The sequence below is a fragment of the Saimiri boliviensis genome, chromosome 12 (assembly GCF_048565385.1).
Source record: "Saimiri boliviensis isolate mSaiBol1 chromosome 12, mSaiBol1.pri, whole genome shotgun sequence".
NCBI lineage: Eukaryota > Metazoa > Chordata > Mammalia > Primates > Cebidae > Saimiri > Saimiri boliviensis.
This window is the reverse complement of record NC_133460.1, coordinates 103,941,382-103,962,852: the sequence shown is the minus strand read 5'-3', so window position 1 is coordinate 103,962,852 and position 21,471 is coordinate 103,941,382. Positions and strand designations below refer to the sequence as shown.

Sequence of the window (21,471 nt, the reverse complement as noted above, 5' to 3'; positions counted from 1 at the left end):
GGCAACAAGGGGAAACTCTCTTTAAAAAAGAAGAAAAAGGCTTGCTTTTTCTTCTTCTTTTTTTTTTTTTTGAAAGAGAAAAAGAATAATAAGGAAAAGAATAAAGAAGAGGAAGAAAGAGAAAGAGGAAGAGGGAGAGAGAATGGGGGTATTGCTTTGTTGCCCGGGCTAGAATGCAGTCTAAATATGGGTATGCCTATAATTGTGCTTAATAATGGAGACATGAAAGAAAATGAGGGAAGAGAGTAACAAACAAGGAGCCAACCAACATTTCGTTTAAACTTCTAAGTTGATATGATGTGGTACTGATAAGAGTGTATATTTTGTGTAAAGTGGAGAGTTCTATAAATGTTAATTACGTTTACTTGTTCCAGATCTGAGTTCAAGTCCTGGATATCACTGTTAATTTTCTGTCTCATTGATCTGTCTAATATTAATGTTGAAGTCTCCCACTATTATTGTGTGGGAGTCTAAGTCTCTTTATAAGTCTTGTATGTCTGGGTATTCCTGTATTGGGTGCGTATATATTTAGGACCTTTAACTCTTCTTGTTGTTGCATTGATTCTTTTCTCATTATATAATGTCCTTCTTTGCTTCTTTTGATCTTTGTTGCTTTAAATACTATTTTATCAGAGGCAAAAATTGTAACTTCTGCTTTTTATTTATTTATTTTTGCTCTCTGGTTAGTTGGTAAGTCTCTCTCCATCCTTTGTTTTGAGTCTTTGTGTATCCTTGAATGTGAGATGGGTCTGGATGCAGCATACAGTTTAAGTTTTTTGTCCAAATTGGCTGTTTGTCTTTGAATTGGGGAATTTAGTCAATTTAGATTTAGAATTAATAATGATATATGTGAGTTTAATACTGCCATTTGCCCATTAGTTGATGTAAATTCTTCATTATATTGATGTTCTTTACTTTTTGATATTTTTTAGAAAGGCTGATACTGTTTGTTCCTTTCTATGTGTAGTGGTTCTTTCAGAAGCTCTTGTAAAGCAGGTCTGGTGGTGATGAATTCTCTGAGTGCTTGCTTGTTCACAAAAAACTTTATTTTTCCTTCACTTATGAAGCTTAGTTTGGCTGGATGTGAAATTCTTGGTTGAAAGCTCTTTTCTTTAAGGATGTTGAATATTGGTCCCCACTCTCTTCTGGCTTGTAGGGTTTCTGCTGAGAGATCTGCTGTAAGTCTGATAGGCTTCCCTTTGTGGGTAACCTGACCTTTCTCTCTGGCTGCCCTTAGTATTTTCTCCTTCATTTCAACCCTGGTGAATCTGACGATTATGTGCCTTGGAGTTGCTCTTCTTGAGGAGTATCTTTGTGGTGTTCTCTGTATTACCTGGAGTTGAATATTATCCTGCCTTACTAAGTTGGGAAAATTTTCCTGAATAATATCCTGAAGCATATTTTCCAGCTTGGATTCATTCTCTTCGTCACATTCAGGTACACCTATCAAGCGTAGATTAGGTCTTTTCACATAGTCCCATATTTCTTGGAGACTTTGCTCGTTCCTTTTTATCCTTTTTTCTCTAATCTTGTCTTCTCGTTTTATTTCATTGAGTTGGTCTTCGACCTCTGATATCCTTTCTTCTGCTTGATCAATTCGGCTGTTAAAACTTGTGCATACTTCACGTAGTTCTCGTATTGTGTTTTTCAGCTCCATCAATTCACTTATTTTCCTCTCTAAATTTTGTATTCTTGTTGACATTTCGTCAAACCTTTTTTCAAAGTTCTTAGTTTCTTTAGATTGTGTTAGAACAAGTTCTTTTAATTCACAGAAGTTTCTTATTATCCACGTTTGGAAGCCTGCTTCTGTAATTGGAACACACTCGTTCTCCATCAAGCCTTGTTTCGTTGCTGATGAGGAACTGGGATCCCCTGCTGAGGAAGAGGCGTTCTGATCTTGGGTATTCTCAGCCTTTTTTGACTGTTTTCTTCCCTTCGTTGTAGATTTATCCATCTGTGGTCTTTATAATTACCGTCTTTGTAATTGGGTTTCTGAGTGGACGTCCAACTTATTGATTCTCAGCGCCGAAATCTGAGCAACCCACTGCACCGACTAAATCAGTGGCGTTAAGATTGGTGGTGCTTTTCTGACTCTGCACCGAGAACCGACGCTCTGAGGCGCCGGCAAAACTGCCTCGCCGGTCACGAGAGTCGCGCTGGCGACCCGTGGGGCTCCTCCGCTGGGAATCTCCTGGTATGTGAGCAACAAGAATTCATGTGAAGGTGTGGCGTCCTCTCGTTCTTTGCGTTTTCACTGGGAGCTACAATCCCGAGCTGCTAGTGATCAGCCATCTCGGATCTCTCTCCAAGAAATACCCATATTCTACCTCTGGCCTACCACATCTATCTAGACCTAGTTCCAAAGCAGGCAATGGAGGGTAAATGGAAGAACAGCCAAGGAATTGAGTGTTCCTCTAAACACCGTTAGAGAGAGTGGATAGGCTAGGCTGGACCCACAGCTGCTCTCTGTGCCTGAGTTGATCAACAGGAGAGGAGAGACCTGTGAGGCCTGTGTACAGGTTCCAGGGTTAAGGGTTTACTTCCCTGATGACTCAGATTTGAGTCTCAGATGCTGCCTCTGTGATAATGGGACAAGTCAGTTTCACAGGGATCCATTACCATCTGGAAGAATGGATTCGGAGAACCAGAGCAAGATGGCCCCTGGGAGCCAGGGCAGAGCAGGTCTCAGGAGGAGGAGGACAGGCAGGACGGTCGCATGCTCTCCAGTGAGGGTGCCAGCTGCTTCAGTGCTCCTGCGAGGTGGCATCAGGGATCCAGGGAGGAGAGGCACACCCTTATCAGGCCTCTTTTACTCAATAACTGTCCAGTGGCCAGTGTAGCCCACTTCAGAGAAGCTCCTCTTAACTTGGGGGTGAAATCAGGCGTGGGGTGGGAGGAGGACAGGACGGGGCCGCGTATTCCTCCTGGAGGACAGCCTGCTTCAAACAGGGCGGTTCCCGTTTAACATTTTAAAAATCAACACAGTTCCTGGAGCCTAATACATGTTCCCTTGCTTCCTTTCCCTTCCCCTCAAGGAGCCTACCTTCTCTAGGATGAAGAGCTTACCCAAACCATTTGATCGCAACAGGTGTCTTTTATTCCCCGAGGGGCCAGCAGGCTGGAGGCTGTCTCCTTAGGGACAGAGCTCCCTCTGCTGGCTCACCAGCTGCAGCCTTCAGGACGTGGAACAGAACCCTTCCCACGGCAGCGCAGACTTCAAATCATCGTTGTCATAACCTGTGACGATCTGCTTCTCACAGAGGACAACTGTCCGTTGGTATGTAGGTTAATAGTGGTAATATGAAGTATGGCAAATGCTCCAGAGTCAGCCAGGGCCCTGTGCAGCAGTGACCTTTGGCGTGCTTCTTAATTTCCCTGAGCCTCAGTCTTCGCCTCTTTAAAGTGGATGTAATGGAGCCGTGTATCAGTCAGGGTCCAGTGAGGAAAACAGAAATTACCGTACAGATGCTCCTCTGCTTATGACGGGTCACCTCCCGAAAAACCCATTGAACACTGGAAATATCCTATGTAGGAATTCAACTTGCAATATTTTTGACTGGGTTCATCCCATGTAACTCCATTGTAAATTGAGGCATCTCCTGAATGCTATTGCTTTTGCACCATTTGTAAAGTCAAAGAATCATAAGTGGGTCACTGTGTGTAATGGTGTTTTTGGTTTGTTTCGTTTTGTTCTTTCAAGATGGAGTCTCACTCTGCCGCCCAGGCTGGAGTACGATTTTGGCTCACCGCAACCTCCACCTCCTGGGTTGAAGTGATTCTTGTGCCTCCGCCTCCCAAGTAGCTGGGATTACTGGCATGTGCCACCGCACCCAGCTAATTTTTGTATTTTTAGTAGAGATGAGGTTTCACCATGTTGGCCAGGATGGTCTCAATCTCCTGAACTTGTGATCCGCCCGCTTTGGCTTTCGAAAGTGATGGGATTACAGGCATGAGCCACCGCTCCCAGCCATGTAGTTTATTTAACAGACAGAATGGGTGGGAAATTGCTGAACATATGTTGGGGGACTGGGGAAGCAAATGGGTATTAGAGGTTACAGAGTGTAACTACAGGACGCCTGGAAGACTCAGAGTACAGTTTGTCATGAGTGCAGAGCAGAAAGGAAGGAATTAGTTCCTAAGAACAGTTTGTTTTCCTGTCCCAAAGGAGATAATAGTAAGTGCCAATGGGCAGAAAGGAAGAATCAGAGGGACATACCTGGATCTGATCTGGGCCTGCAAGGGAGGCCTCACACTCTGCCCCTCTCGAGGAGCTATGGGGGTGTGCATACAGATTGCTGTGGTTGCTGTGGAAGAACAGGAGAGGAGAGACCTTGTATTAGTTTGTTCTCACGCTGCTAATAAAGACAAACCTAAGACTAGGTAACTTATAAAGGGAAGAGGTTTAATGGACTCACAGTTCCACATGGCTGGGAGGCCTCACAATCATGGCGGAAGGCGAATGAAGAGCAAAGTCACATCTTACGTGGTGACAGGCAAGAGAGCTTGTGCAGGGGAACTCCCATTTATAAAACCGTCAGCTCTCATAAGACCTATTCACTACCACGAGAACAGTAAGGGGGAAACTGTGATCCAATTATCTCCACCTGGCCCTGCCCTTGACACATGGGGATTATTATAATTCAAGGTGAGATATGGGTGGGGACACAGCCAAACCATAGCAGAGCTGCACATCCATCTCAAAAAGCTAGGAAGAGCCTCATCCAAGTCTAGCAGTGCACAGACAGCACACTTAGACTGGGAAATTTAATCAAGGGTCTATTTACTGAAGTGTGGGCAGACCAGCAACAAGGGAGGGCTGGCACAGCACACGGATTAGTAAGAGCTGGAGCTGTTAACTACCAATCTTAGTTCCATTACATATTCCATTATGTGAACAATATATAAGACTATTTCTGGTTTTATGCTATGATGAATAGTGTTGCTGTGAACATTCAATAAAGTATTTTTTTTCCTGAAAATCTTTTATTATCATGATTGTTTACAGGATAAATCTCAGTGTGACTTGACTGCATCCTATAGATTGCTAAATATTATTCCATTGTTTAGATAGTACCACAGTCACTTATTGTTTTTGTTTTTTTGAGACAGGGCCTCATTCTGTCTCCCAGGCTAGAGTGCAGTGGCGTGATATGGTTCACTGCAGTTCCAACCTCTCCAGCTCAAATGATCCTACCACTTCAGCCTCCTGAGTAACTGGGACCCCAGGAAAGTACCAACATGCTTGGCTGATTTTTTTTTTTTCTATACACACAGGAAAGGGAAGGACCACTTACTAGAACCTGGTGATCTGTATGGTGATGGCTACAGGGGTTGTGACTTGGGTGCCCTGCCAGCCCACTGCGGCTACCCAGCAGCCAGGAAGCTGGGGGAATACTGTCCTCTCTCTTTTCCCTCTTTCTTGCCAGTACTAGGACTGCCAGATTACATAGAAAATACTTAGGCTAGCCGGGCGCGGTGGCTCACGCCTATAATCCCAGCACTTTGGGAGACGGGTGGATCACGAGGTCAAGAGATCGATAGTCAACATGGTGAAACCCTGTCTCTACTAAAAATACAAAAATTAGCTGGGCATGGTGGCGCACGCCTGTAGTCCCAGTTACTGAGGAGGCTGAGGCAGGAGAATTGCCTGAACCCAGGAGGCAGAGGTTGTGGTGAGCCGAGATCACGCCATTGCACTCCAGCCTCGGTAACAAGAGCGAAACTCTGTCTCAAAAAAAAAAAAAAAAAGAAAAAGAAAATACTTAGCTAAAAAAAAAAAAGCTTGTAGTTTTTCCAAAATTCAAATTTAACTGGGAGTCCTGTATTTTATCTGGCAAGCCTTGCCAGTTCTCCTCATTGGCTGGACCCAGACAAAAGCCACAGCATGAGAGAACCTATAGGTGCAGCCAAATAGGTCACATTGAGTTCTATTCTACAGGCAACAGGGATAATCAAAGCTTTTCAGGAGCGGGATTAATAAACACTTGATTATACTTAACGTAACACTCAGGCAACATTCCTAACAGTATAAAACTGGAAATGGCCAGGTGCAGTGGCTCACACCTGTAATTCCAGCACTTTGGGAGGCCAAGGCAGGTGGATCATGAGGTCAGGAGTTCAAGAGCAGCCTGACCAATATGGTGAAACTCTGTCTTTACTGAAAATACAAAAATTAGCTGGGTGTGGTGGTGTGCACTTGTAGTCCTGGGACCCCCTACTCAGGAGGCTGAGGCAGGAGAATCGATTGAACCCAGAGGTGAAGGTTGTAATGAGCCAAGATCATACCACAGCACTCCAACCTGGGTGACAGACAGACTCCACCTCAACAAAACAAAACAAAACAAAACAAACAAAAAACTGGAAATAATCCAATGTACTTAGAACCATAGCCACATGCAGTAACATGTTTTTATTTATTTTTATCATTAATCAAGAAGGAAGAACCTTTTTTTTTTTTAAAGAGGGGATCTTGCCCTGTTGCCTGGTGACATGGGCAAACTATAGGAGAGTTCCATCACATCCCCAAATCTCCCTAGACCCCTTTGTATTTTATCTTCTCCCCAGCCCTCAGCCCCTGGCAACCATGATCTGTTTTCCAACCCTATAGTTTTTCCTATTTCAGAAAGGAAATGGAATCATAAATATTTATATAAATGGAATCATATAGTAATGTAGCCCTTTAATTCTGGCTTCTTTCACTTGGCATAATTCATTTCAGAGTCACCCCTGTTGTTGCATGTATCCATATTTCATTTATTTTCATTGCTAAGTATTATTCAGTCGTTCAGATGTACCACAGTTGTTTTTCATTTGTTTGTTTGTTTGTTTGTTTGAGACAGAGTCTCAGTCTGTCTCCCAGACTGGAGTGCAGTGGTGTGATCATGGCTAATCACAGCCTTAACCTCCTGGGCTCAAGTGATCCTCTTGTCTCAACTTCCTGAGTAGCTGAGACCACAGGCATGCATCACTAGACCTGGCTAATTTTTTGGCGGAGTCGGGGGGGTGGGAGAGGTAGGTAGAGACAGGGTCTCACTATGTTGCCCAGGCTAGATTCCAATTCCTGGGCTCAAACAACTCTCCCACCTGGACCTTCTAAAGTGCTAGGATTACACAGTGTGAGCCACTGACCCTGGACCATAGTTTGTTTATCCATACAGAAGGTTAAGGGTACTTGGGGTATATATCAGTCAGGGTTCTCAAGAGACCCTATCTATCCATCTAGAATGATTAAATGAAAGTTTATTTTAAGAAACTGGCTCCTGTGATTGTTGCAGCTAGTAAGTTCACAATTTATAGGGCTGCAGGGCAGGCCAGTAAGCTGGGAATGCAGGGAGGGTTTCTGATTTCCAGTTTTGAGGCAGAATTCCTTCTTTTCTGGGAAACCTATTTTTGCTGTTAAGACCTGCACCAGCCAGGTGAGGCGGCTCACGCCTGCAATCCTAGAACTTTGGGAGACTGCAGCAGGAAGATAACTTGAGGTCAGGAGTTCAAGACCAGACTGGCCAACATGGCAAAACCCTGTCTTTATTAAAAATACAGCTGGCCGGGCGCGGTGGCTCAAGCCTGTAATCCCAGCACTTTGGGAGGCCGAGGCGGGTGGATCACGAGGTCGAGAGATCGAGACCAGCCCGGTCAACATGGTGAAACCCCGTCTCTACTAAAAATACAAAAAATTAGCTGGGCATGGTGGCGCGTGCCTGTAATCCCAGCTACTCAGGAGGCTGAGGCAGGAGAATTGCCTGAACCCAGGAGGCGGAGGTTGCGGTGAGCCGAGATTGCGCCATTGCACTCCAGCCTGGGTCACAAGAGCGAAACTCCGTCTCAAAAAAAAAAAAAAAAAAAAAAAAAAAAAATACAGCTTAGCCTACCAAAATGCTGGGAGTATAGGTGTGAGCCACCATGCCAACAGAGATCAGACACAGCAGTAAGGACCCAATGTGTTTGCCTTTCTTTTGTTCATTGCACTCTCATGGCAAGATAGCTGATGAGTAGTGCCCTTTCTGCAGAAAGTAAAATTGATTTGCTGAGAAAACTTTTTGTCTAAATGCTAATTTCCTTGCAGTACCTAAGAACAACTATTCTGTCTCTAACACCAGCCTTATACTTTTTTATAGCTACAGAAATGAAGAGTAAACAATATATATACACATATATGCATTAAATTCTATTTAACAAAATAAAAGGATAAGCTAAAAACTTAGAATCTTGGTCTTATGTGTATTGGTGGACAGCTGGTAGACAAACAGAAAATAGAAGAAACCTATAAGTAAATGACTATCAATATACTAGTTCCTAAGTTAGATGGTGAGATCATGATTACTGTGGAGACAGAAGTGACTCCATCTATGATGCTAATCCATTATATTGACTTCTGACTAGGCCCAGTTCTGTGAATGCCTTCTGATTCCTATCTATTTACTGTCCTTAGTGTAAGAACATGTCAACCTTGATGTTATCACACAAATTACAGGCTAGATGCCTACAGCATTCTTGCCTATTCTGGAGGTTTGCCTTCAATTGTCTTGCTGGAACACACAGACCCTTTCCCTAGATATTATGAGCCCTGGATTTGGAGGGTAACGGTATGGAGATCTACCTGCCTTGCTACCACTCAAGACCAGGGTTCTGGCTGGGTGCAGTAGTTAATGCCTGCAATCTCAGCACTTTGGGAGGCCAAGGTGGGTGGATCGCTTGAGGTCAGGAGTTCAAGAACAGTCTGGCCAACATGGTAAAACCCCATCTCCACTAAAAATGCAAAAAAAAAAATTAGCCAGGCAAGGTGGCAGGCACCTGTAATCCCAGCTATGCCAGAGGCTGAGGCAGGAGAATTGCTTGAACTGGGGAGGCGGAGGTTGCAGTGAGCCAAGATCACGCCACTGCACTCTAGTCTGGACAACAGAGTGAGACTCTGTCTCAGAAAAAAAAAAAGGCCAGCTGGGTGCCTGGTTCATGCCTGTGATCCCGGCACTTTGGGAGGCCAAGGAGGTGGATCACAAGGTCAGGAGTTCAAGACCAGCCTGGCCAACATGGTGAAACCTCCATCTCTACTAAAAATACAAAAAGCCGGGTGTGGTGGCGGGTGCCTGTAATCCAAATTATGTGGGAGGCTGAGGCAGGAGAATTGCTTTTGCCCGGCAGGCAGAGGTTGCAGTGAGCTGAGATCACGGCACTGCACTCCAGCCTGGGCAACAGAGCAAGACTCCATCTTGGGAGAAAAAAACAAAAACCAGGGCTCCATCCATAAGTTACACAAACAAATCAACTTTTACTCACAAACTGGATTTGTCTGACTTGTTCTTTGGTTTCTCTGCTCCTTCCGTGTTTGGCTGTCACTTTGAATATACAGTCACTTTCATGGAACAGTTGTTTGTTATTTCATTAAAATATGAAGTTAAAAAAGGGCCACGCATGGACTAATGATGACAGTATGTTGCAATCCAAGGATTGTGATAAAACCAATTTTGTGCACTTGCAGTCCATTTTTTTTTTTTAAGAAAAGAAGAGAAAAATTAGTGGCAATATGGATACTATTTTGGAATGGGAACAGAATAATGGCATGGCCAAGCATGGTGGCTCACGACTGTAATACCGGCACTTTGGGAGGCTGAGGCCAGTGGATCAGTTGAGGTCAGGAGTTCAAGACCAATTTGACCAACACGGTGAAACACCGCCTCTACTAAAAATACAAAAACTAGCTGGGCATGGTGGCATGCGCCTGTAGTCCCAGCTACTTGGAGGTTGAAGCAGGAGAATCACTTGAACCCAGGAAATGGAGGCTGCAGTCAGCTGAGATCGTGCCACTGCACTCCAGCCTGGGCAACAGAGTGAGACACTGTGTCAAGGAGAAAAAAAAAAAAAAAAAAAAGAGAGAGAATAATAGCATGAAGATCCAGGAAAGAAAGGCATTCCAATAATCAGTGAAAATTATAGACCAGTAGACCAGAGTGGTAAAAGTAAAGATGGGGAGTAGACAGATTTAAATGACAAATGAGAGGGGGCATGGGCAGGACTTTGTGACGATATGAATGTAGGAAAGAAGGCAGGTGGTGGAGATGGCTGATATTTCTAGTTTGTGAAAATGATGTCTCATTCATCAATATAGGGAATGCCTGAGCAGAATTTTGAGGGGGCTAAAGAGCCTGGGGGACCATTCAAAATTCAAGTATAGAGCTCAAGACATGGAGAGATAAAAACCAGAGAACAATTTGTGTATAATACTGATACCCACTCTGTCCCTGTGCCAGACCCTGGACCAAGCGTATTATTCCGCTCAATTTTTACAACAATCACATGATGCCATTATGAGGAGGGGAGAAAACTGATGGACTAAAGAAATGCGGAACAGGATTTCTTAAACTGAAGTGTCCAAGTGAGATGAGAAACTCTTAGGTTTGTAATAGTGCCCATTGGTAAGGTCATCCAATTTTTCTCTGGCAGTTCTTGACAGCCAGTGCAAAGGAGTAAAACACACACACACACACACACACACACACACACACACACACACACACATAACCTATGGTTAGGGATTTGTGGTAAAGGATAAGGAGGTGAGAAACCAAAAACCAAGGTAGCCGGTGACAGTTTCTTTTCTTTCCTTTTTTTTTTTTTTTTTTTTTTTGAGCGAGTTTTGCTGTCACCCAGGCTGCAGTGCAGTGGCATGACTTTGGCTCACTACAACCTCTGCCTCTCGGGTTCAAGCGATTCTCCTGCCTCAGCTTCCCAAGTAGCTGGGATTACATGCACACGCCACCATGCCCGGCTAATTTTTGCATTTTTAGTAGAGATGGGGTTTCACCATGCTGGCCAGGCTGGTCTTGAACTCCTGACCTCAGGTGATCCACCCACTTCGGCCTCTCAAAGTGCTGGGATTACAGGCGTGAGCCACCATGCCCAGCCCAGTGAGAGTTTTTTTTAACTGATGATGCTGTTAGTGTCCTGGTTTAACAGACTGAGATCAGGGAGCAGTTGAAGGATCTTAGGAAGGAGCCCATTAAGATCTTCGAAGGATTTAGCAGATTTCCAATCCCCAATCATCACAGACCACAGATGTGGGGACTCTACTTGTCATGTAGATCATAAACTTGTGACTTTTCTAAACCATTCAAAATGACTTGAATACAACAGCCTCTGACAACAGTAGAAGCTGAGCTTGCTATGGGCTGTGCCTCTGACATGTCTATGTCCCTCACTTGTCTTATTTCAAATTTAGACCTGTCTTTTGCCATTTGTTTTAGTTGCCTGATTTTTTGAAAGGGGGGCCAGGATGAAGCGCAGCATGAAGGGAGGAGATACACTGATACAGCCATATCGATACTTTTCCTTTTTTTAGAAATTAATTTTATTAGGTATATGTACATAGTTTAAAGAATTAAATAGATCTATAGGGCTTTGGGCTACAGGGCTTTGTTAGGAAAAACAGAAGTTCCTCTCCTAAAACCTCTTCCATTACCTGTTCCCTAGAGTGACCAACTCTCAAGTATTTTTCTTTTTCTTTTTTTGAGTCGGGGTTCTCACTATGTTGCCCAGACTGGAGTACGGTAGCACGATCATGGCTGCAGCCTAAACCTCTTGGGCTCAAGTGATCCTCCCACCTCAGCCTCCTGAGTAGCTGGGACTACAGGCACATGCCATTGGGCCCAGCTAATTTTTTTTTTTTTTTCATTATCATCTGGAGAGACAGGGTCTCACTATGTTGCTTAGGCTGGTCTTGAATTCCTGGGCTCAAGTAATACTCCTGCCTTGACTTCCCAAAGTGTTGTGGTTACAGGTGTAAGCCATGGTGCCTAGCTACTACTCTCAACTCTAAACTGGATTTTTAGTATACACCTCCCTATCTTTAAATAGTTTGACTATATTACCACAACTTGATTTCTCAACCTTAGGTATTATTGACTTCCCATCATAAAAGATAATAATTTCTCTCTCTCTTACGCCTCATCTACCACCTGAAGTCACACTTCCTAATTTTTTATTTTTGTAGAGATGGGATCTCACTATGTTGCTCTGGCAGATCTCAAACTTCTAACTCAAACAATCCTCCTGCCTCAGCCTCCCAAAGTTCTAGGATTATAGGCGTGAACCCCTATGCTGGGCTTTGGGGTCTTTTTAATAAAAGCACTAATCCCATTTGTGAAGGCTCTACCCCCATGACTTAATTACCTCCCAAAGTCCCCACCTTCTAATAATATCACCTTGGTGATTAGGTTTTAATTTAGGAATTTTGGGAGGACACAGTCAGGTGATAGCAACAGAGGTACAAATGTCTCTTTGAGACCCTGCTCCCTCTCTTTTTTTTTTTTTTTTGAGATGGAGTTTTGCTCTTGTTACCCAGGTTGGAGTGCAATGGTAAAATCTCGGCTCACCGTAATCTCCACCTCCTGAGTTCAAGAGATTCTCCTGTCTCAGTCTCCAGAGTAGCTGGGATTACAGGCATGCACCACATTGCCCACTTAATTTTGCATTTTCAGTAGAGATGGGGTTTCTCCATGTTGGTCAGCCTGGTCCACCTGCCTCCCAAGGTGTTGGGATTACAGGCATGAGCCACTGCGCCTGGCCCCTCTGGTTGTTTCTTACCATGTTTTTAGGTAGTTCCTCTTCTGACTTCTTGTATATTGGCATCCTCCAAGGTTCTCAGTCCACTCCTCTTCTATGCCTTCCTGAGAGAATACTTCCTCTAACACTAAGATTAAACTATGCCTGCAGATTTATGACTCCCAAAGCCAGTCTGAGTGAGCTCCAGACTGCTATATCCATGTATACACTGGATGGCTTAAAATATATGCCCCACCAGCAAGTACAAAACCAAATAACTTTCCCTACAACCTGTTTCTTCTCCCATATTCCTTGACTCAGTAAAAGGCCCCAGTCTGGGCAGCCAGCCAAGCCATTAACATGGGAGTTGGCCAGGAGCGGTAGCTCATGCTTGTAATCCCAACACTTTGGGAGGCTGAGGCAGGTGGATGACTGGAGGTCAGGAGTTTGAGACCAGCCTGGCCAACATGGTGAAACCCCATCTCTACTAAAAAAAAAAAAAAAAAAAAAAAAAAAAATTAGCTGGGTGTGGTGGCTTGTGCCTGTAATCCCAGCTACCTGGGAGGCTGAGGCAGGAGAATCGCTCGAACCTGGGAGGCGGAGGCTGCAGTGAGCTAAGATTGCACCCAGCCTGGGTGACAGAGTGAGATTCCATCTCAAAAACAAACACGGCAGTTATCTCAGTTTCCCCTTTCTCTTCTCCTTCTGCCCTATCCTATTACATCCATAACCTTCGGTCTCTTCTCACTGCTACTGCCCAAATCCACTCAATATATACCTCCTCTTCTCTTGGACTGTTGAAATAATCTCCCAGTTTTCTCAGCCTGCTTTCACTCCTATAATACCGCAAACTAATGCTTGAGTTATCCTGCTACTATACAGATGTCGTGTTACTCCTCTGCTTAAAACCCCTGAATATATGTGGAAGAGTGAAGGACCAAGAATAGCCAGGATACTTCTAAAGAAGAGCAAGAAGGAGACACATCTTACCAGGATGACAACTTTTTATGAAGATACAGTTTGGTATTGGCACAGGCATAGACAAGTTGGCCAGTGGAGTAGAACAGAAAGTCCATAATGGTAATAAACTCAGTATATATGAAACTCCAGTATCTTGGTGGCCATGAAGCTGTGCTGCTCAGACTTGCCTCCAAGAGAATCTGCTGCAAGGAGTGTAGCTAGCGGACAGCCTCCAAGTGCTGTGTCTTCCCGTCTGTGGCAGTATTCACGTGAATACTCTCCCAAAGCCGGCTCGCTGCTTTCAACCAGTGACTGAGACGGTGGAGGTACTGGAGCTGGAATCTGTGGGACTCCTCTAGGGGGCAGTCTTTGCTCTGGGGCTCCCCACGGGGCTAGTCCAGGGCTTTCTCAAAGCTGCACCAAGTCTGAGATAATCTCCAGCCAGCTCTTCTTCCTTCCTTCTCTTTTCACAGGTGTCCAACCTGAATTGTGGGTATCCATTTCCCTCCTCCTTTCATCCTTTACAAGATTTTCCTTCAGTCCACCTCTTGCACATCTAATTTCTTGACATCTTCTTCTTAAAGAACTCAAATTGCACAGTAACACAGGGAGTGTGTTAGATCAACTTGGCGGAGGGTGTTCAACAGAGATTGAAAATAATGATTATCCGTATTAAAAAATTAAAAATTGGATCCCTAATCATATGCAAAATTTAACTGCAGGTAGATTAATGACTCAAAAGATCAAATTTTATTTTTTGAGACAGGGTTTTGTTTTGTCGCCCAGGCTGGAGTTCAGTGGTGTGATCTAGGCTCACTGCAACCTCTGCCTCCCAGGTTCAAGCAATTCTTGTGCCTCAGTCCCCTGGGTAGCTGGGATTACAGGCATGCAACACCATGCCTGGCTAATATATTTAAATTTATTTATTTATTTATTTTGAGATGGAGTCCCACTCTTGTTGCCCAGGCTGGAGTGCAATGGCATGATTTTGGCTCATCGTAACCGACTCTCGGGTTCAAGTGATTCTCCTGCCTCAGCCTCCCAAGCAGCTGAGATTACAGGCATGTGCCACCATGCCCGGCTAATTTTGTATTTTTTCAGTAGAGATGGGGTGTCACCATGTTGGTCATGCTGGTCTTGAACTCCTTCATGATCTGCCCGCCTCAGCCTCCCTAAGTGCTGGGATTACAGGCATAAGCCAACGAACCCAGCTAATTTTTATATTTTTAATAGAGATGGGGTTTCACCATGCTGGCCAGGCTGGTCTCAAACTCCTGATCTCAAGTGATCCACCCACCTCTGCCTCCCAAAGTGCTGGGATTACAGGCATGAGCCACCATGCCAGGCTCAATGTTTTATTATTTATTTATATATATTTGTATCCTCCTGGGCTCCCTGAAAATATCAAACTTTTAAAACTCTTAGCTTCTATGGATGAATATCTTTTAGAATCTATAATTCAGACCCTGAGGTAGGGAAATATTTCTTAAACAAAGACACATACACACAGATAAAGAGATTTGACCATTTTAAAGTTAAAAGCTTTTGTTTATCAAAACCATTTTTTAAAATTTTATTTATTTATTTTGAGATGGAGTCTTGCTCTGTCACACAGGCTGGAGTGCAGTGGTGAGATCTGGGCTCACCGCAACCTCTGCCTCTCAGGTTCAAGCGATTCTCCCATCTCAGCCTCTCAAGTAGCTGGTATTACAGTAGGTGGTATTACAGGCACATACCACCACTCCTGACTAATTTTTGTATTTTTGCGGATTCAGGGTTTCAACATATTGGCCAGGCTGGTCTCAAACTCCTGACATCAGGAGATCCACCTGCCTCATTCTCCTAAAGTGCTGAATTACAGGTGTGAGCCACCACACCTGGCATCAAAAGCATTTTTAAAAGGGAGGGACAAGGCCAAGCACAGTAGCTCATGCCTGTAATCCCAGCACTTTGGGAGGCTGAGGTAGGTGGATCATGAGGTCAGAAGATCAGGATATTCCTGGCCAACATGGTGAAACCCCATCTCTACTAAAAAAAATCCCAAAAACCAAACAAACAAAAAAACTAGCTGGGTGTGATTGCATGTGCTTACAATCCCAGCCACTTGGGAGGCTGAGGCACGAGAATTGCTTGAACCCAGGAGGCAGAGGTTGCAGTGAGCCAAGATTGCACCACTGCACTCCGTGCTGGTGACAGAGAAAGACTCTATCTCAAAAAAAAAAAAAAAAAAAAAAAAAAAAAAAAGAGAGGGACAAGTTATAAACTAGGAGAAGATATCTGTAATATACATATATAGACAGGATGCAATGTTTCCCAGCACTTTGGGAGGCCGAGGCAGGTGGATCACGAGGTCAGGAGTTTGAGACCAGCCTGACCAACATGGTGAAACCCTGTCTCTACTAAAAATACAAAAATTAGCTGGGCGTGGTGGCATGCACCTGTAATCCTAGCTACTCAGGAAGCTGAGGCAACAGAATCATTTGAACCCAGGAAGCAGAGGTTGCGGTGAGCCAAGATTGGGCCACTGCACTCCAGACTGGGTGACAGAGCAAGAACTCGTCTCAAAAAAAAAAAAAAAAAAAAAAAAAAAAAAAATTAAAAAAAATATACATATATAACAAAGAATTAGCATCAAAAATTCCTAAAAATCAAGAAAAGTACATGTAACCTAATAAAAAATAGGCAAAAGACATCAACAGGCATTTTTCAGAAGAAACACATACAGTTAACAGAATATGAAGAGATGTTCAACTTTACTAGGTAAGAGCAAATAAAGACCACATTGAGCTAATACTTCGACTGTCAGACTACAAAACTAAGTATTGCAGAAAATGTGGATCCGCTCAGAGTCTCCTAAACAATGCTGATGTGAGTACAAATTCGTGTATTAACTTTTTGGTTTATCCACCAAAATTGAGTGTTCATATATCCTGTTACCTGACAATTTCACTTTTAGGTATAGATCCAAATAGATCAAAGAAAAGCTTTTGTTATCCCTGGTGGTCTAATGGTTGAGGGGGTGAAAGGCTCTTCTACATTTATCACAGGAGACATGTACAAGAATGTTCATAGCAGCATTATTCACAGTAGTAAAAACCTGGAAGCAACCCAAATATCCATTATGAGAAACCAGACAAATGTATATTTACACACTGGAATATCATATAATAGTCTAAATGAATGAATGAAAGCCATAAAATATGGTTGAATCTTATGTGTGTTACACTAAGTCTCAAAAAGATTACAAGGATATAATTTTTTCCTTTGTAATAAGACTCTACTTTTTTTTTTTTTTTCTCCCCACAGCCAAGTGTACACTTGAGAGTTGGTTTTTTTTTAGACCGAGTTTCACTCTGTTGTCCAGGCTGAAGTGCCACTGCAATCTCCTCCTCCTGGGTTCAAGCGGTTCTCCTGCCTCAGCCTCTGAAGTAGCAGATTACAGGTGCTCACCACCATGCCTGGCTAATTTTTGTATTTTTAGTAGAGAGGGGTTTCGCCATGTTGGTCAGGCTGGTCTTGAACTCCTGACCTCAGGTGAACAGCCCGCCTTGGGCTCTCAAAGTGCTGGGAGGCATGAGCCACCATGTCCAGCCAATAGACTTTACTTATTAGAGCGGTTTTAGGTTTATAGAAAAATTGTGCATAAAGTACAGTCACTACGAACCTAGTTTCCCATTATTACTATTTTATATTAGTGTTAATAAGTGTATCAATTAATAATTGATACATGGACTTCAAGTAATTATAATGTATCAATATTGGCTGATCAATTCCAACAAATATACAACTGATGAACTAATATTGATACATTATGATTCACTGAATTCCATAGTTTACAATAGGACTCACTTTATGTGTCACAGTTCTATGGGTTTTGACAAATGCATAATGTCACGTATCCACCATTAGCGTATCATACTGAATAATTTCACTACCAGTAAAAACGCCCTGTGCTCCACCTATTCATCCCTCTCCTTCCCCTGAACCTCTGGCAACAACTGAGTTTTGCCTTTTCCCAAATGTCATATAAAGTTGTAGTGTATACAGCCTTTTCCAATGGTCTTATTTCACTTAGTGATATACATTTAAGATTCCTACATGTCTTTTTGTAGCTTGATAGCTGTATTAGTCCATTTTCACAATGCTGATAAAGACATACCCGAGACTGGGAAGAAAATGAAGTTTAATTGAACTTATAGTTCTACATGGCTGGGGAGGCCTCAGAATCATGGCACTGGCAAATAAAATGAGGAAGATGCAAAATCAGAAGCCCCTGATAAAACCATTGATCTTGCGGGGCATGGTGGCTCACGCCTGTAATCCCAGCACTTTGGGAGGCAGAGGTGGGTGGATCACCTGAGGTCGGGAGTTCAAGACCAGCCTGACCAACATGGAGAAACCTCATCTCTACTAAAAAGTACAAAATAGCTGGGTGTGGTGGTGCATGCCTGTAATCCCAGCTATTCAGGAGGCTGAGGCAGGAGAATCGCTTAAACCCAGGAGACAGAGGATGCAGTGAGCTAAGATTGCGTCACTGCACTCCAGCCCAGGCAAGAAGAGCAAAACTCCATAAAAAAAAAGAAACGAAAAAAAGCAGCCAGGCCCGGTGGCTCACACCTGTAATCCCAGCACTTTGGGAGGCTGAGGCAGGCAGATCACGAGGTCAGGAGATTGAGACCCCCATGGCCAACACGGTGAAACTCCGTCTCTACTAAAAATACAAAAAAAAAAAAAAATTGGCTAGGCGTGGTGGCACACACCTGTATTCCCAGCTACTTGGGATGCTGAGGCAGGAGAACTGCTTGAACCCAGGAGGCAGAGATTGCAGTGAGCCGAAATCGCACCACTGCACTGCAGCCTAGGCAGCAATGTGAGATTCCATCTCAAACAAAACAAAACAAAACAAAAACAAAACAAAACAAAAACCCCATCAGCTCTCATGAGACTTATTCACTACTACGAGAACAGTATGGGGGAAACCATCTCCATGATTCAAATTGCCTCCCACCAGGCCTCTCCCACAACACATGGGAATTATGGGAGTGCAATTCAAGATGAGGTTTGCGTGGGGATACAGAGCCAAACCCCATCAATAGCTCTTTTCAACAAAAATCACTGAACAGTATTTCACTGCATGCATGTACCACCTTGTTCAGTTTAGCCACTCACTTAATCAAGGACATCTTAGTTGCTTACGATTTGGTATGATTATGAATAAAGCTGCTCTAAACATTTGTGTGCAGTTTTATGTAAACATGTAAACATGAAGGTTTTTATGTAAACATTTAAGCTCACTGGGTAAGGACCCAGGTGTTATGTTTAGTTCTGTAAGGAATGGACAAACTGCCCCCCAAAGTGGCTATAACATTTTGCAGTCCTACCAGCAAAGAATGATAGTTCCTGTTGCTTTACATCCTCATCAGCATTTGGTGTTGCTAGTGTTTTGGATTTTAACCATAATAATTTCACTATCAGTAAAAATGCCCATTTTAACCATTCTAGTGTATAATGGGCACATTCTTTTTATTAAGTTAAAAAACAACTCAAATAGACATGTATATACATATGATTTTTAGGACTATATATGTGTGGAATAAAACCTTGTAGAAGGAAAGTAAGAAATAGTAAAGACAGGATTCAGAAGGATGGTTACCTCAAGTGAAGGCAGGGGTGTGTGTTAGTGTGTGTGGGAGGTATAGTGTAGATACAGATATAAACTCATGTCATTTTAACTTTTCTTTTGGTGTGATGGGTCTATGGCTATAATTAGACTAAATTAATAAATGCGGGTGAGGTAAACTGCATAATGGCCCATCAAAGATTTCCATGTCCTAATTCTCAGAATTTGGGAATATTTTGCTAAAATGGATTTTGCAGATGTGATTAAGAATCTTAAGATGAAGGCCGGGCACGGTGGCTCATGCCTGTAATCCCAGCAACTTTGGCAGGCCAAGGTGGGCAGATCCCCTGAGGTCAGGAGTTCGAGACCAGCCTGATCAATATGGAGAAACCCCGTCTCTACTAAAAATACAAAATTAGCTGGGTGTGGTGGTGCATGCCTGTAATCCCACGTACTTGAGAGGCTGAGGCAGGAGAATCGCTTGAACCTGGGAGGCAGAGGTTGGAGTGAGCCAAGATCGTGCCATTGCCCTCCAGCCTGGCAACAAGAGCGAAATTCCATCACACACACAAAAAAAAAAAAAAAAAAAAAAAAAAAAAATCTTGAGATGAGAGAATCTTGGCCCAAAGGAATCACAAAAGGTGCTTATAAGTGAAAAGGGGTGGCAGGAGAATCACAATCAAGACAGATTATGTAAGTACAGAAGAACAGAGAGAAGAGAAGATACTATTGATTCTGTTCTCCAAAATGGAGGAAGGGGCCAAGAGCCAAGGAATGCAGGCAGCCTTTAGAAGCTGGAAAAGGCAAGGAACCAGCCCTGCCAACACCTTGATTTTAGCCCAGTGTAACTGATTATGAACTTCTGACTTCTAGAATTGTAACATAAATTCCTGTTGTTTTAAGTATCTAAATTTGCAGTAATTTGTTACAGTGTCAACAGGAATCAGACAGTGGGTCAGGCCTGGGTTAATGAATTGAATTATAATTAAATCCAGTTTTACACCTAGGTCCAATTAAAAAAATAGACAAGCCTGGGCACAGTGTCGCATACCTGTAATCCTAGCACTTTGGGAGGCAGAGGTGGACAGATCACTTGAGATGGGGAGTTTGAGACCAGCCTGACCAACATGGAGAATCCCCGTCTCTACTAAAAATACAAAATTAGTCGGGCGTGTGGCACATGCCTGTGCTACTCAGGAGGCTAAGACAGGAGAATTGCTTGAACCCGGGAGGTGGAGGTTGCCGTGAGCCGAGATCGCGCCACTGCACTCCAGCCTGGGCAACAAGAGCGAAACTCGGTCTCAAAAAAAAAAAAAAAAAAAAAAAGACAAAATCTTTGAGTGGCTCCTCACTACCTAGAAGGTAAAGCTCAATTTCCTCAGCATGAAATAGATTCTTGACAACCCGGTTCTATAAGGTCCTCTCTAGCTTTAATTCCCTAACCCCTATCCCCAACCCCAAAATTTTAGCCAGGGGTTCTGACCTCCTAGCCCTTTTGCTGTTCCCGCGGACTCTTATGGAGCTCAACTCCTTTGCCATGTCTCTGTGAATGAAGTCTTTCAGGCTGAAATTTCCTCCCTGAAAATGGACATCATTAGGAGTTGCTGCATGGTTGACTCTGCTTACAAGATTAGGGCTCAGAGGTACCCACAGGCACCGCCACTTGCAGAGGTCCTCCATACATGCCGGCAGAACCAACTCTTAAGACATTACCAACCGGGGCAGTTAAGTTCTGCCAATGGGCTGAAAGATTTTTCTTCATCGCCACTCTTCACTAAGCTACAAGAGCAAGTACTTTCTCCTGAAGGTACTTAGAGAAGGAAAAAAGCACAGTAGGAACTGTTGTGGGGGGTGAAAAGACAAATTCTACAGGGCTGCAGAGCTAGTGTGAACAGGGCTTCCCTCACCTTCATGCACAACTGCGTTCCTAGCCCACACGGCTGACGTCTGTAAACACAACCTTAGGTCTGTGCACGCCTGTCCAAGGATTTTTTTTTTTTTTTTTTTAACTCCAAGATTACGGGGGGAGTTGGGCAAGTCACTATAAGGAAGGACTGCTCTTCTTACCCCACCGTCTGACGAGATACTGGATAGGGAAACCTCTGAAACTTGTAAAGTAATTTACAAGCAGACCACCTGCTTGTATTTAATAAGCTAGAAATACCTATTTGCGCGAAAACGTGTCCCAAAGACGACTCAGCCCCTCCGGGTCCCCACCCGGCCGGCGTCTCTCCCGCCCGTCGCGCGAAGCGGCGGTTGACGAACGCCGGCCAGCGGTTGTGCTGAACGCAGGAGGGCCGGACGAGCCTCCTGGCTCGGACACCACGCGGAGACAGAGCGCTGCCAGAGCCGCAATT

General features: G+C 43.8%; 1 long non-coding RNA gene across 1 annotated transcript in view; it reads right to left on the bottom strand.

Moving 5' to 3' along the window:
* Positions 1-1,977: 1,977 nt before the first annotated feature.
* The window catches only part of LOC141580659 (uncharacterized), a 20,885-nt gene continuing 1,391 nt past the window's right edge, over positions 1,978-21,471 (bottom strand). The window contains exon 2 of the long non-coding RNA XR_012512947.1: positions 1,978-4,304. This is a non-coding gene — a long non-coding RNA (uncharacterized LOC141580659). The remainder of the gene's footprint in view (positions 4,305-21,471) is intronic.